At 36.1% G+C, this 16,667-nt stretch overlaps 1 protein-coding gene across 1 annotated transcript in view; it reads right to left on the reverse strand.

Moving 5' to 3' along the window:
* epg5 (ectopic P-granules autophagy protein 5 homolog (C. elegans)) overlaps positions 1-16,667 on the reverse strand; it is a 1,176,376-nt gene that overhangs the window by 371,318 nt on the left and 788,391 nt on the right. The window lies entirely within an intron of this gene.

Genomic DNA, 16,667 nt, shown 5'->3' on the forward strand with positions numbered 1-16,667 from the left:
AAATATTTGACAGTGAACCATAAACAATGCCTTTTCTAACAATATGGCAGTTTCTACGAATAAGGCGTCCCTGAGACATTCTACTTCACTCCCAAAACACAATCTGGAACTGTAAACATAATGTAACATTGACAAACCAATATTTTTCTTTTCTAAAATTTACCTCTCTATGTTTTACGGACTGGTAAAGGACACAGAATTCAATCAAACTGGGGTCGACATGAGCACCATATTGGATTGAATACAGTATATCGGTGGGCTAACCACAAGGCTACTGCTGCCAACATCAACTTAGGGAGCATTAGACCCTTTTCACAAGAGTGATGGCACACTTCAGTGGTCATCAGCATCTTACAGTCAGTGGTGTAAAGAGCACTGAAAAATCATACTTAAATAAAAGTACCATTACTTGATTAAAAATGTAGTGCAAGTAAAGTAAAAGTATCTGTGGTAAATATTAGTCAAAGTATGAGTGTAAAAAGTAGACCTTTCAAAAGTACTGAGTGTTGCGCTGGAAAAAGCTGATGCGTTTACATGTAATATTGTGGATGTGTGTAATCGTAACATTCTGTAGTGCATTTAGTTGTTGCCCAGCAGGCACACAACGTCATAAGACATTAATATGAGGTTAGATTTAGGCTGTGATGTCAGGTGACAAAAATTCTATGTCTAGCCAGCGTCTAAAGACAACGTTATTTTAATGTCCAATAATCAAATGACGTTGATGTTTGGATGATTTTAGGTTGTGTTAGAAAGTGACCAAAATCCAACATCGAGCCAAAATTTAAAACCAACGTCATATTGACGTTAGATGTTTATTCATTAGGTATGGCAACCAAAATGTCATAGTGGTACTGTCTACACAACGTCAAGCTTTAACATCATTAGACGTTGATATTTGGTTAATTTTAGGTTGGACGTTGGACATTGGCGTCAGTCTGACGTTGGGATCTGACGTCAACCGATTATATTTCCAAACAAAATGCAACATCCCCACGACAAAAAACTACTTAATTACAGTCATTTGAGAATTTTACACCACTGCTTACAGTCCACTTGAACCAGAGGTTTTGAAGACTTTTATTTTAGTATGTTGTAACTGAAAAAGACTATTGAGTAGGGGGTGGGGCTTTTTTTCCCATCATTTACTTATAGCAAACTAACTATGTGGTAAATAATGTCTATTTTGATTTTACACAAATCCTCTTTCACTTTAAATCCTAAAACAACGCTTTTTAAAGACTTGTATAATTGTAAATGCTTTGAATTATATCATCTTCACATCAAATTACCAAAAAAAAAAGTTTACACTTGTGCAAGTGTTTTTTTAATGCAGTTTCTATGTGAAGGACAGTAGGGATGTAGCGGTATCAGAATTTCACAGTTCGGTAATACCTCGGTATGAATGTCACGGTACGGTATTTATTGAATCATTTACAGGAAAAAACAAAACTTATGAAAATACTCCAAAAAAGTGCCAAAAGTGTCAATGACATACAAATTAGCCATCTATCTGTAAGCTTTGAAACAGGAACTTCAATTTTAATAACAAAAAAATATTAAACCATGTAAAGTTTCAATTTAGTATTGTTGAAAACTCATCACATTCAACATTTAATCACTCACTCACTTAGATAGAGATGGGTTTAAAGGAAAATTATCATATAAATATAATCTGGTAAAAGCTGGTATCTCTGGGCATTTACAATGTCCCCTGCAACAGAAAAAAACCCTCTCATTTGGGACTGAGGTTTCTGGGACAAGAGAGATATGACTTGGCCCAGGTTGACAGTGCTGGGTAACGTTGTGCATTGTCTTTCCCCCACTTGAGAGGACAAACCATGAGTGAGATAGAGGTCATATGTCTGCATCAATCTGCCGCTATTCAGTACGCGCGCGACAACACAGCTGACAAGAACTCGCGCGACAACACCGCTATTCAGTACGCGCGCGGCGACAACTCCCGCTTTAGAGTTTTCCAGCTCTTTTTTATCCCCGCTTCTAGCAGCACACTCCATTTCCGCATTACTGGATCTGTAGCGACAACAGACCGCAAGGGATGATGGTCAAGCATGGGCTGATGGGAATTGTAGTTTTCGCTATCTCCCGTTCGCTTCATTCGCCTGAGCAAATTTTCTCAGAAGACCTATAGTTTTACCGAGTCATGCGACTACGGTAATATCGAAAAAAATTTATATTGCGGTATGACGGTATTTACAATACCATTACATCCCTAAAGGACAGTAAAAGTGACATTGTTCTTTCTCCTGGCTGCTGTAAACAGTCTCACACAATTTTTGAAAATAATATTTTGGAGTTTCTCTTGTTATTTCAGCAAGTTGACATTTATATGTATAATCATTCTTTCATTTTCCTTCAGTTTCTTCACTTTTTTATCAGGGGTCGCCACAGTGAATGAACCGCCAACCAGGGGTGATTTTAGGATTTTCATTTTAGGGGGGCTCAGCTCCTTATAAGGTAAAAAAAATTACCTTATAATATAAAATACGAAATGTTTGTTAAGAGTTAATTTTTTTTGCTAGAGGAAACAGCTGTGCTGATGGGGTGAACGCAGAGAAAACCTGACTGCTCCTCACTGTAAAAAATGCAGGGTTCCACACAATTAATTCATGTTGTCCCAACGCAAATCTATTAAGTTAACTTACACTTTTAACACATTTATGTGAATTGAACATAAAAAAATAAGTTGTCCAAATGAAATCTCAGGAATTGTGTTGATTCAGCTTATTTTAAATAAGTAGCTTAAACATGCAAACAAAATATTTTTTGAGTGCTCTATGACATTGGGATGCATGTGATACAAGGTTATTTAAATCAAAAAACTGCAAATAAGCAGATATTATAATAATTTATCAATAAGCACACACCACGTTCTCTTGCTGTCCACGGCTGTGGTTTGCTGATCAAATGAAAAACAAAAGACGTGGAAGACCCGAATTCTGCTGCCGTTTTTTAATCAAATTTAAAGGGGACTGAGGCGATAATTTAGTGTACAGTTTATTAGCTAATCGCAAAAGTTTTAGGTGGCTGAGTAGAAATGTAGGGGGGCTACAGCTCCTTTAAAATAGGCCCAGCAATGCCCATGCCGTTAACTATTACAGCATGTGTTGTATCAGATGCCATTCCAACAGTAATCCAGTACTGGGAAACACCCATACACTCCTGCATTCACACACACACACACACACACACACTCATACAGCCAATTTAGTTCATCCAGTTCACCTATAGTACATGTCTTTGGATTGTGTTGGAAACCAGAGCACCCGGAGGAAACCCACACAAACACAGAACATATCTATATTCCCATTAACTGCTCTCTTAGTTTATCTAATATGACAACTTAAGTGCAAATTTTTTTTCTAAAACTAACTAACTGTTCTGTTAGAAAAGCCTGAATTTGTTGCCTCAATGTGAACTTTGAAGAAATGTATAAAATGTCTACAGTGAGCACGCAAAACCAGCAGTTTACATTTGCATGAAGTATCTCTTTAATTGGAAAATATTAAACCTCATATCCCTAAAACATGCATATTTATGATATGTGCCCTTAAGATACTACTATGCAACTTAGCACTAAATTATGAACAAAGATGCCCCTTTTAAGGAGACACAGTTGTAGCCCTAAAGATACCATTTCTGTACCAATGTCTGAGACATTTAGATTTTTGAGAACTTCAAAAATGTATTTTATGTAGCTTATTTTGCCAACTGCATTTAATCGAAAGATAAAGTTCAGATGATTCAATTTGTTTTTCAAAGATTAAAAATGACATATTAGTATTAATTAGTATTAGTTTGGGGCTGCATTATGATCCATTTTAAGGGATAGTTCACCCAAAAATGAAAATTCTGTCATCATTTACTCTTCCTTGACCTGTTTGAGTTTCTTTCTTCTGTTATACAAAAGAAGATATTCTGAAGAATGTTGGACAAAAATAACAACTGACTTCCTTATGGTGTCAATGAATGTCAATGGCCTGTTTTATGTCAGCAAATCAAATCAATACTTGCTTTAAACATGATTTGTGATCTACAGTTGAAGAACTATTAACCTCCTTTTGAATTTGTATTTTTTTAAAATATATTTTCCAAATTATGTTTAACATAGCAAGGAAATTTTCACAGTATGTCTGATAAAATTTAATAAAATAAAGTCTTATTTATTTTATTTCAGCTAGAATAAATGCAGTTTTAATAATAAAAAAAACATTTTAGTCAAAATTATTAGCCCGTTTAATACATATTTTTATTCAAACAGAACAAACCATCTTTATACAATAAATTGCCTAATTGCCCTAACCTGCCTAGTTAACCTAATTAACCTAGTAAAGCCTGTTAAGCTACACAGAAGTGTCTTGAAAAAGATCTAGTCAAATATTTACTGTCTTCATGGCAAAGATAAAATGATCAGTTATTAGGAAATGAGTTATTAAAACTATTATGTTTAGAAATGTATTGAAAAAATCTGCTCTCCGTTGAAAAGAAATTGGGGGAAAAAATAAACAGGGGGGCGAATAATTCTGACTTCAACTGTGTATTTATTAACCTTTTACATTTGAGTAGCATTATACCTTTAAGACAGGACCTTCCAGGGAGAGTGATATTTTGTATCAGTGTTTTGCTGATCCAGGATCAAATGGCTTTTGTCTTTCAGCAGGTTTGCTTCAGGGTGTGGTGAGATGAAGTCAGCAATGAAATTTATTGAGCTCCTCAAGGGCTCAAAGGGAGTGTCACTTCAAACGCAACCCGAGAAGAACTATCCATTACCTGTGATAGAATAAATGCTTCCGCCTTCAAGCAATAGAGCTTCATTAATTAAATAGCAACAACAAAATAAATGCATTAAAAGTAATAAAACACCTATTTCGGATTGCAATTTTCTGCTCTAAAATTAATCTCCAGATCAGTTATTTTGGAGATTTGTTAGTAAAACTTCATATCTGTGAGTCCAGGCTCTTTTTGATTTACTTTCAATATGGACTCATTTGAAGCAGTGACCACAAACAACCAATTAAACAGACCTAAACAGATGCTTTTTCCTCATCAGACAGAGCTTTTCAGCTTGGAGGACACTGATGGGATCTCCATCTATTTGTTTGTTGACATGGTGAGAATGGAGGAATGAAAGATAGTGGGGGAAGGGTCATGCATTCCTCTTATTAAGTAGGGGTTCGTCAGGCACTAATGCATTGTGATGGGATTATTTTCCTCAGGCAGTTATCTAGGTCACGCTTCATGACCAGCTTCATAAAATGACCCATGTGATGGTCAGGAACGTACTTCAAAAGCCATCAAAAATGTTCTCATGTGAAAAGAAATGCTAGTTCTGCCACAAAACCACAGGTTGCCATAGGGATAAAAGCTATGGAAACTGGATATGTAGTCGATACGCAAATCATGTATTGATTACCATAGGCCTACAGATAATGGTCTATAATGGATTTAACTGACCAAACATTAACTCTGCCGACTAGCTTCATTAAAGTAAAACACTAGGTAGTATTTTTCCTAATCGTACTGCGTGTTCTACTGTTTCTTTTTTCAATTAAATAAACCAAGGCAATGTTGAAACATTCGGTTCATCGTCGATTTGCAGCTCAGCAATTTACCAAAACACTTCAGGGTTTACCGAGAAAGCCAGTCGCTGTTTAGAGTAGCCCAAACATTACCTTGAAACAAAGAGGAAAAATCTGTTGATGGTGTCAATGTGAGTATTTGTATGTGTAGGTCTGCTTTCCATTTTGCGTCATCAGGATTGTCACGCTTCACATCAGGAGCCAGTGACTATCACGCAGTTTCTAGATGCCAAATCAACAGAGATCCATCACTGAATAGCCTACTGGGCAATGTCGTTTTTGTCCGTCTGTTTGTCGTGAGACTAGGTGTTCGAATCCAACCAACCTAGCGCTGCACCTGCCTTTGTGAAGATAATATGAAACATTTAGAATGCAAATTCACCAAAACACACAAAGCAGAGCCAAAGCTATGTAGCACAATGATGAATGTGTTCCCACCAACATGCTGACATGCCAACAAACACAGCTGGCCCACGCTAGCCTTTTGCTTATTTTTCTGCTTTGCCTTACAAATGGAGTCCTGTGCAACATTGCTGTAGTACAAAAGAGTCTATTTAATGGTGGTTTTATTGCCAGTGCAGTGGGTTGACGTCAACAGAATGCATAATATCGCTCATTTAATAGACCCACAATAGTAAAATGGATCATTCTGGCCCTGGCTTCTGATTAGTCAACATAGCGTTCCATTCATAATGTGGACATCCAATCACTGCGCACTATTTTTGTTCACTTCAAAGCATACAATCATTAAAAAGCCCCTATTTTGCATTATAAAAGGTCATATTTTGGTTTTGAGGGTCTCCAGCAACAGGCTGATCTGCATGCAAGGTCAAAAACCTCTTTCATTGTCTTATAATATGCATTAGTTTTACCTAATTTTCCCAACAACTTCCATATGATTTGTTCAGCAATTCATTTGTTTCCAAACCCCTTAGATGCTAATCTGCACTGATTGGTAAAAATGACCAAGTCTTTTGTGATTGGTCGACTGAGTTCAGTGTGAGACAGAGAAATGCCCACCATGGTTATGAAGTAGCAGAGTATTTGGGACCCCAATGCAGGAATGCAATGAAGCAATGCAATTAAACACAAGCATATTACGCATATTACGCCGTGGTGTAGTCCTTAAAAACAAGGTGGTGTACTATTACCCACCCAACACAAATTTTAAAAGAAGGCAAAAAAAATTATGTTTTAATGTTTCTTTGATTCATTAGCAATACATATTTGTTTAACATAAGTTACCAGTAACTATTGACTTCCACAAAAAAAAACAAAAAAACAATGGAAGTCAATGGTTACAGGTTTCCAGCTTTCTTCAAAATATCTTCTTTTGCGTTCAACAGAAAAAAAAGACAAACCAGTTTGAAACAAGTAAAGGTTGAGTAAATTATGACAATTTTCATTTTTTGGGTGAACTATTCATTTAAAAAGGAAAAATATTTAAACAAACTTCTTTATTTTAAAGCGGGATGCTAATAGCCTTATCCTATTTAATGATTTTAAAGGGGACTGAGGCGATCATTTAGTGTAGTGTACAGTTCATGAACTAATCGCAAAAGTTTAAGGTGGGCTAAATAGGAATATAGGAGGGCTAAAGCAACGCCCATGCTGTTTTATAATTTTACTTAAATGTTTCAGTGAGACATCATTCAGTTGACTAGTCGTCGTCTTCGAAAAACTCTCACGAAATTTTTTCGGGAATGGAGCAATTTAAACAAAAATGCACCAATTGCAACAAATTAAGGTGCCAGTTTAAATAAAAATATTTGGTATATAGTTTAAGGGGACGCGAATACAAATAAATTAGGGAAGTTTAATCAGCAAAACAAGTGTACCGAGTATACCAAGGGTATATACAATTATTAATCCTCAAAAGTTGTATTACCCAAACGGCTTGTGGAAAAAAGTAGGCATACGGAGTATACAGTACATCCGTATATCCTTGACTACACCAATGCTCTTAACCACAACCACAAGTAATAGCAACGACACACATTCAGTATTAATCCACACAGTGGAAAAAGCTGAACTATTTTGAAACTTGACCACAGCACACATATATGAACAGCTGATGGTTACCATAGCAAACACAAACCGCAAAGGGTCGTGAGTTCAGAAACGCATTTAAATCGGTAAAGGAAGAAGCACGTGTCGCGTTTTCAACGTGGTTTTGGACACGATATGTAAAATAGCCCCATACAGATTTTACCTGAGAGATACAGTACAAGCACTGATCTATAATAGATAAGTGATTACAAGACACACAGAGCAATTACAAGTTACAACACACAATTAGGCTCTATCCCAATTCTATTTTTGTATCTCTACCCCTTCCCCTTGGCCCTTAAAACCGAGGGTCAAGGAGAAAGGCTTAAAAATTGACCCTTAAAAATTTGAGACAGCACTACAGCACCTGCGCGTATCATTATATGCCATCGCGATCTCTTCATATGAGATCAGATGATCGCGCCTGCTGTAGTTATTCCAGTTGCTTTATTTTCTGGTATTTATCTTCAGGTAGCCATATTCATCTATTTAAACACACCAAAACAACATTGACATTATAGCAGACACTGTAAAAAGCTCGTTCCCAGCCACTAGACATTACTGACAGGGGTTTCGAGTGTCAGAATGTTGTGGGACTGCTATACAGGAGTTATTATTACGGATTATAGATCTTGAAATTTAGCATTTTTGTAGCGTCTTTTTTAAAAGCATGACAGTAAAGTGAACTAGTTTGGCTGAAAAATCATAGTGGTCAATTCACAATTTTTCAAACTTGTCCAAAAGTGGTTATATATATATGGTAAATATATATATATATGTGTGTGTGTGTGTGTGTGTGTGTGTGTGTGTGTGTGTGTGTGTGTGTGTGTGTGTATATATATATATATATATATATATATATATATATATATATATATATATATATATATATATATATATAATTTTCAGTTTTGGCCAATATTTTTTATTTTAGTGCATCCCTAGTATCTCCATAACACTTAATCGTGCAATTTAAAATTTATTTTGACAAATATGACACAAGAGAAGCTTTAATGTATTAAAGTGGTTAAATAAACATGAGGCTACATCCCTTCAACACTTTTTAGTATTTGTTCAGATTAAATTTTGAGCTTATTTTGACGACCATGGCCAAGGTTACCTGCACCATTTTTGGCACAGTGCCACTAAATGTTTTAGAGATAAGAAAAAATTATTCAATTGAAAATTGAAAAATATTTGTGTATAAAGGTCTTAAAACACTTTAAAGTCACCATTAAATGGAAGTTCAGATCACCCTTCCCCCCACCCCTATTGTGACCTCCATCTCAGTTTTTTTTTAATGAGAAAATGGATCATTAAAGATGGCCTTGCTAATAAAATGGAGGAAAATGTGAATGCCAGTTTGCACTCAGCTCTGGATGATTACTGTTCACCAGAATCACCGTCGCCATCCTCTGGTGCAGAATGTTTTCAGATGCCAGATAATGACAAGTACTCAGAGCTAAATTTTACAGACAGAATCGTATCATATTTGTTCGAACCACCGTCACCTTCAAAGGCAGGGCAGAAACGAGACATTCCCTGATAGCCCCGCCCCAAAGGCATTCCATGTGACCAGAAGTGAAGAAAAGCCATTCAAATGGGGAGGGAAGCTTATAGTATTTGATAAAAGTTTATGACAGCAATTAATTTTTATGAAGTACAAGGTATAATGTATTAATCCCAGTAACTGCTGCTTGCATGATGTTGTCATTTATGTAGCCGGCAAAAAAAAAACTTTTTTTAAAATCCAGACATAGAGAAATTGACTTGGGACAAGATGCAAAAATGGTTGTGTGGTGCAGTGTTAGGATCAGAAGAAAGGCAATAAAAAGACAATGAAATACTTTTACACAACTTGGTGCAAAGTACTGCAAAAGGTCTTGAAATTCTGTTTTGTAGATGGAGTAATCCTTTTTTAGTCTCTTTTGAATTTATCTCCAACTACATGTACATTTGTATGGCCTAAGTAGGGAATCATGAAGACTTGTATCTATTTCTGTGGAGATGTATTCCATTTATCTATTACATCATAATGAGCCCAAATTCAAAACCACTCATTTTGGCAGCTTTGCTTCAATAAAAGCTGTTTTTTAAAAAACATTTAGATTTGAAACTCAAAGGATGTTTTATGCCATAGTCACTTCTTATGTATTAATAAATTAATGACTCCAGCTATACACTGCCAATCTCTTGTGGCTAAAAAAAGAAAAAACTGCACATGCCTTCAGTAAAAAAAAAAATATTGCTTTGGTTGTGCTTTAGCACAGCTTACCTACGTGGATGAATGTGGCTCGAGACACCAGAGAGCATGTGGATACAGAACAGTTATCAGAGAGAACGAACAACTACATAATAAGTTTTGTTTGCTTTAGAGAGGTGTGCCATGGACAGTCTTTTTCGTTGTTAGTAAAAGCAAATTTCAGCCTGAAGATACAAATATAACCATGGCACACATGCAAAAGTCAAATTTAATCAATTTACGGCTTAATTCATCATGACTGCAATTTGATTATTTATTCATTTATTTATTTTCAGATGCCCTTCCAGCCACAATTCAGCAGTAAGAAACACCCATTCACTCAAATTTACACACATACACTACGGACAATTTAGCTTATTCAGTTCACCTATAGTGCATGTCTTTGAACAGTGGGGAAAACCGGAGCACCCGGAGGAAACCCACACCAACACGGGGAGAACATGCAAACTCCACATCGAAACCCCAACTGACCCATCCACGAACCAGCGACCTTCTTGCTGTGAGGCGACAGCCTCTTAAATATTTAAATGAATTATAATAGTATTTCATAAATACTATTTGAAATCAAAATTATTATTAAAGCATATTTTGGTAAATAAAGATATAACTTTGAATATGGATTCTTTTCCAAACAAGTCAGTGATGATTTAATAAAATGATTAATACTTTAAAGGGTAATGTGAATCATGGCTGAAGGCAATTCACTTCGACTGTTATCAAAATATAGCACTCCCACACAATGCCTAAATTAAGCACACCTCGAACCGTTAAAGTTTGTAATGGTAAAATGATTTACCGATGTTTTGGAAGATTATAATCCATGCAGTCTACGCAATGTTTGTTTTGTTCAGAGTTTGTTTTGGTTATGTTTAAGCTTAACTGGCAGGATAAACAGATGTCTGAAAGGTATTAAGAAACCCTTAATGCATCTGTTGTTAAACATAAGACACTTATCCATCTTATTGAGATGCAATAATTCCTCAAGCAAGGACTAAAATTGTCTCATCTTGCCATACTGTATAGGTAATTTCATTCAAGCGAGATATGTTATATATATATATATATATATATATATATATATATATATATATATATATATATATATATATATATATATACACACACACACACATACGAAGTCAGAATTATTAGCCCCCTGTTTATTTTTTTACCCAATTTCCGTTTAACGGAGAGCTTTTTTTCAACACATTTCTAAACATAATAGTTTTCATAACTCATTTCTAATAATTGATTTCTTTTATCTTTGCCATGATGACAGTAGATAATATTTGATGATATTTTTCAAGACATTTCTATACAGCTTAAAGTGACATTTAAAGGCTTAACTAGGTTAATTAGGTTAACTAGGCAGGTTAGGGCAATTAAGCAAGTTATTCTATAATGATGGTTTGTTCTATAGATTATCAAAAAAAATTTGTCTAAAGGGGCTAATAATATTGACCTTAAAATGGCTTTTAAAAAATGTAAAACTGCTTTTATTCTAGACAAATTAAAACAAATAAGACTTTCTCCAGAAGAAAAAATATTATCAGACATACTGTGTAAATTTCTTTGCTCTGTTAAACATAATTTGGAAAATATTTAAAAGAGAAAAATACAATTCAAAGGGGTTTAATAATTCTGACTTCAACATATCTCTCTCTCTCTCTCTCTCTCTCTCTCTCTCTCTCTCTCTCTCTCTCTCTCTCTCTATATATATATATATATATATATATATATATATATATATATATATATATATATATATATATATATGTGCCACCCTTTGTGCTTTACTTCAAAGGTTAATAAACATTTAGCACATTTTTAATTTGAAAAGAATCTGATTAATGCATCACATAGAGAAAGGTCTTAGTGCACTTTAAAAAATTTTAAACTGAATCAAATGAATCATTTGAATTTATATTATAGTACAAAGTCCATTGAAGTTAAATTATGTTAAACTGACTTAAAACAGATTGCGTAACTTATCAAATAAAATTAGAACATGATTAACTTAGTTTAATAAGCTACAGACAACTAAAAACATGCTGTCAGGACTAGTTGATCATATAATTTTTTACAGTGTGGTTACACCGATTTAGGGGCTTGAAATCAACTTTATCTTTTTCTAATCAGTTAATGTGATATAGTTCCACACTATCTGAAAGTATGAGGTAAACGTACAAAAGGTGTTATGAACTTGACTCTAAATTACAATTTACTGTTAGCCATTGCCCACAGCATGTGGTGTACTTGACAGAATGACCAGAGCAACATGGGCTCTTCGATTTTCCGTTTGAATAACAATGCTCTGAGAGACAGGTATTTGAAATGGAGGGTCCCAACGGACGAGCACTAAGCGGACTAACAAGCCACTCCAGCGCTCTGAAGCTCCACACGCTTCCACCGCACCTTTAACGGGACCAACTTTGATTTCAGCAGTAATTGGGGTCTTGTCTCTGTCTAGTACTGCCAATAACACGAGCTGGGGTTAATAAGAAGGCTAAGGTGTTTGCGCGCCTGCATGTGTGTTTTTCCTATGGCAGGTCTTTATGTGTCTGTATGTGTGAGTGTTTTCGTATATGGCAGGTTGCTCAAGTGGGAAAGGCTGGGTAATTAGATGCCATGGGCTCTTTACCTAGGTCACGGACTTCAGCACCCTTCGGCCTCTTCAATCACAAATATATAGGCTATAACCTTGTATTTGTCAAACAGCTTAGAGCAGAGTCATACACGCTGCCCATAAATCACGGGTTACATTTCTGATTTACTTCTAACTGAAGAGTTGTGCGTGCCAGACTGTCATTAGATGAACAAAGTAATGAGGAGAATTGTTTGGCTCCACAAACCGTTCACTGAGGCGTACGATTTCATTGTTGTATTTATGGTTTTCAGCTGGCCAAATATTCATTTATTAATCTCCTTTATCTTAAATACAAAAATGGTTTTATGTTTCAGCTGTCACCTTAGAATTTCATGCAGATAGTGAAAAAGTAAATAAGCAAAACAGGCTGAAATGAAAGTTTAACAAAATGTAACTGTATTTAATTGAGGTTAGAATCAGTGCTGATGTAGTGGTAATGAGATATTAATAATAATAATTCCTTACTTTTATTTAGCGCTTTTCTGGACACTCTATGCGCTTTACACATTTTTGGCAAGATTGAGATTTTGGAATCTCCTCATCCACCACCTGTGTGTAATATCCACCTGGATGATGCGACGGCAGCCATATTGCGCCAGACCGCACACCACACACCAGCTGATTGGTGGAGAGGAGACAGAGTGATGAAGCCAATTATGATGGGGATGGTTAGGAGACCATGAGGCCAGTGGGCAAATTTAGCCAGGATGTCGGGGTTCAATTACTCTTTTTTAAAGAATGTCCTGGGATTTTTAATGACCACAAAGAGTCAGGTCCTCAGTTAAACGGTTCATCCAAAAAATAGCCCTCATAGAGTCCCTTTCACTATATTTTGGCATTAGGACCCACACAGACCGCAGGTTGGGCGCCCCCTGCTGTTCTCACTAACACCACTTCCAGCAGTAACTAGCTTTCCCATGTGGCCTCCCATCCAGGTACTGACTGGCAACAGCCCTGCTTAGCTTCAGTGGGCGACCACATAAGAGTTGCAGAGAGCTAGCTTTATATTATTAGCTTCTCTTAATAGTGTGGGTTAATTTTTATTTTGTTTTAAAAGTTTTTGTCTTTTTATTGTGTTTTTGTTTGTATTGTTTATTTGAATTATTTCTAGTTTTAGTAGTTTTTATTTTTGGTTTAGCTAGTACATCATGCTAAAGAGATTATTCACCTTCATTAAAAAATAAATTCCATCATCACTTACTCACAATACACTTTTTTCTGATCTGTTTAAGTTTCTTTCTTCAGTTGGGAAGGAGTTTGCGCAGAAGATGTTCTGAAGAATGTTGGAAACTGGTGGCTATTGACTTCCATAGTATTTTTTTCTACTGTGAAGTCAGTGGCTACCAACAAATGTCATTCTTCAAGCTGTCTGTTGGTTCAACAAAAACGAATAGTTTAAACCACCTGAGAGTGTGTAAATTGGGAATACATTGTCTTTTTTTGTGTGTGTGTGTGAATAATCCATTTTTTAAAAAGTGTGAATAAGACATATTGGCAATGTCACAGCTAAGCCTGGTTCTCACCACTCACAGTCAGCACAATCACCCCGATCAAGATCACCTGAATTCTGATTTCTGATTCTGACTGGCCTTGTTGCTGTATGAAGGACTGCACTCTCCTCATGGTCAGTGTTATTTACTATATTCAAGTTTGCTTATGCGCACGGTGGTGCAGTAGGTAGTGCTATCGCCTCACAGTAAGAAGGTCGCTGGTTTGAGCCTCAGCTGGGTCAGTTGGCATTTCTGTGTGGAGTTTGCATGTTCTCCCTGCGTTCGCGTGGGTTTCCTCCGGGTGCTCCGGTTTCCCCCACAGTCCAAAGACATGCGGTACAGGTGAATTGAGTAGGCTAAATTGACCATAGTGTGAGTGTGAATGAGTGTGTATGGATGTTTCCCAGAGATGGGTTGCAGCTGGAAGGGCATCCGCTGCATAAACCATGTGCTGGATAAGTTGGCGGTTCATTCCACTGTGGTGACCCCAGATTAATAAAGGCACTAAGCCGAAAAGAAAAAGAATGAATAAAGTCCCACCTCTCTCGTCGCCTCTGATCTCCAGTGTTTGTGTTTCTCCTTTCTAGTGTGGTTACTCCTGGTCCGTCCTCTGGTTGTCGTTGAATTTCCTGTGTTCCACTACCTGTGTTCCTGGCTTTTATATTTCCTCTGGTCCCTCCGATTCATCTGCTCATTCCATATCAGCCCTGCAATAGATCTCCATTAAGCTTTGTTTAGATTCTGCCATTCTTACAATAAACTGTTATCTTAATACATCTCTGGTTCAGTCTCTTTCTGTGACAGGCAACTTACTGAAATAAAAGCATTGGTTTTTATTCAACATTCTATTTCAGGCCAAGTTTATTTTAATTTTATGGGTTTAAATTTAATTGGTATAATACCAAGGTGAAACTAATGATCACAAATGTTTTGAAAATTATTAATATTGTCAATACACTGGAATGTTATAATTATACGTACTTACATTACACAACTACTGTTGATCATACTGTCACAGACAGATTTCCAATGTCTGCAAAACAAAAACATCGGATTGCAGTCAAAACTGTGGAGGTTGCAGTCAACAATGTGGAGGTCACAAACTCAAGCAGTCGCAGATGCTGCCTGTATTAATTTCATATTTATCTTGTAGAATGCACCACAGTGATCCAGGTAGTCTACAGTCCCGTAGAAGAATAAATAAAAATAAATATTTTCATTATTATTATTATTATTAGTAGTAGTAGTAGTAGTAGTAGTAGTAGTAGTAGTAGTATTATATTTGAGATGTCATTTTTAATTGACATTTTGTAACGTGTGTTAATTATTAGCCTGTCAAATTTTAATTATTTAAAAAATATTTCCCATGTGTTGTTTAACAGGGAGAGATTTTATTCATTTATGTATTTATTTTTTATTTCAGTAGTAATAAGGGCATATTAATAACTGTTCTAATTTGTAAATGAGAATATGAAATGTAAGCATTGGGTTAAACAGAGGTCTGATCAGGAACGAAAACCCTCAGTAATAATCAGAATCTGGTGATGGTAGATTAGCTCTGAGCTCCATCTACTGGACAACAGACTGTAACTGTCATCCTGAAAAGCTAAATTGGTATGTTCACACTATGAACACTTAATCGTGAGACAAAATTCATTACAGTTCCTTAATGGTTCTCAAAGTTTTGGCTCCAAGACTTAATTTACAACATTTGGATGACTTTCAGTTGTTTAACATGTTAATAAGTTAAATGGGGCTTGGTATAGTTATGTATATAGCGTATACAACTATACACTACTATAATCATAAGCTGTATACTAATACATATATTAGATATTTTTTAATGATTTCCAACATCTACAAAGACAACATAAACAGTTGTTAATGTGTAAATTATAAAAAAGTTTTTATTATCATTATTTTACAATTTTAATGTTGCTTTTGTCATATTTTAAACCATTTTAAATTCTCAAGGCTCCCTTAGAGCGACACGGTGGCTCAGTGGTTAGCACTGTCTCCTCACAGCAAGAACGTCGCTGGTTCGAGCCTCAGCTGGGTCAGATGGCATTTCTGTGTGGAGTTTGCATGTTCTCCCCATGTTCGTGTGGGTTTACACTGGGTGCTCTGCTTTCCCCCACAGTCCAAAGACATGCTATAGGTGTATTGAATGAACTAAATTGGCCATAGTGTTTGTGTGGGTGGGAATGTCAGTGTGTATGGGTGTTTCCGCTGTGTAAAACATATGCTGGATAATTTGGCGGTTTATTCCACTGTGGTGACCCTTGATTAATAAAGGGACTAAAAGCCAAGAAGAAAATGAATGAATGAATGAATGAATGAATGAATGAATGAATGAATGAATGAGGCCCCCTTAGAATTTTGCTGCCCCCTGGTGGAACACCACTAGCATAAACTAAATGGTCTCAAACTCAATTCCTGGAGAGCCACAGCTCTGCATAGTTTAGTTTCAACCACCTCCAACTCACACCTCTCTAGTAGTCTTGAATACCTTAATTAGTTGAATAAGCTATGTTTGATTATGGTTGGAGCAAAACTGTGCAGAGCTGCAGGCGACCCTCCAAGAACTGAGTTTGAGACCCATCTATGCTGTACAGCTT

The sequence above is a fragment of the Danio rerio genome, chromosome 5 (genome assembly GCF_052040795.2).
Source record: "Danio rerio strain M-AB ecotype USA chromosome 5, GRCz13ab, whole genome shotgun sequence".
NCBI lineage: Eukaryota > Metazoa > Chordata > Actinopteri > Cypriniformes > Danionidae > Danio > Danio rerio.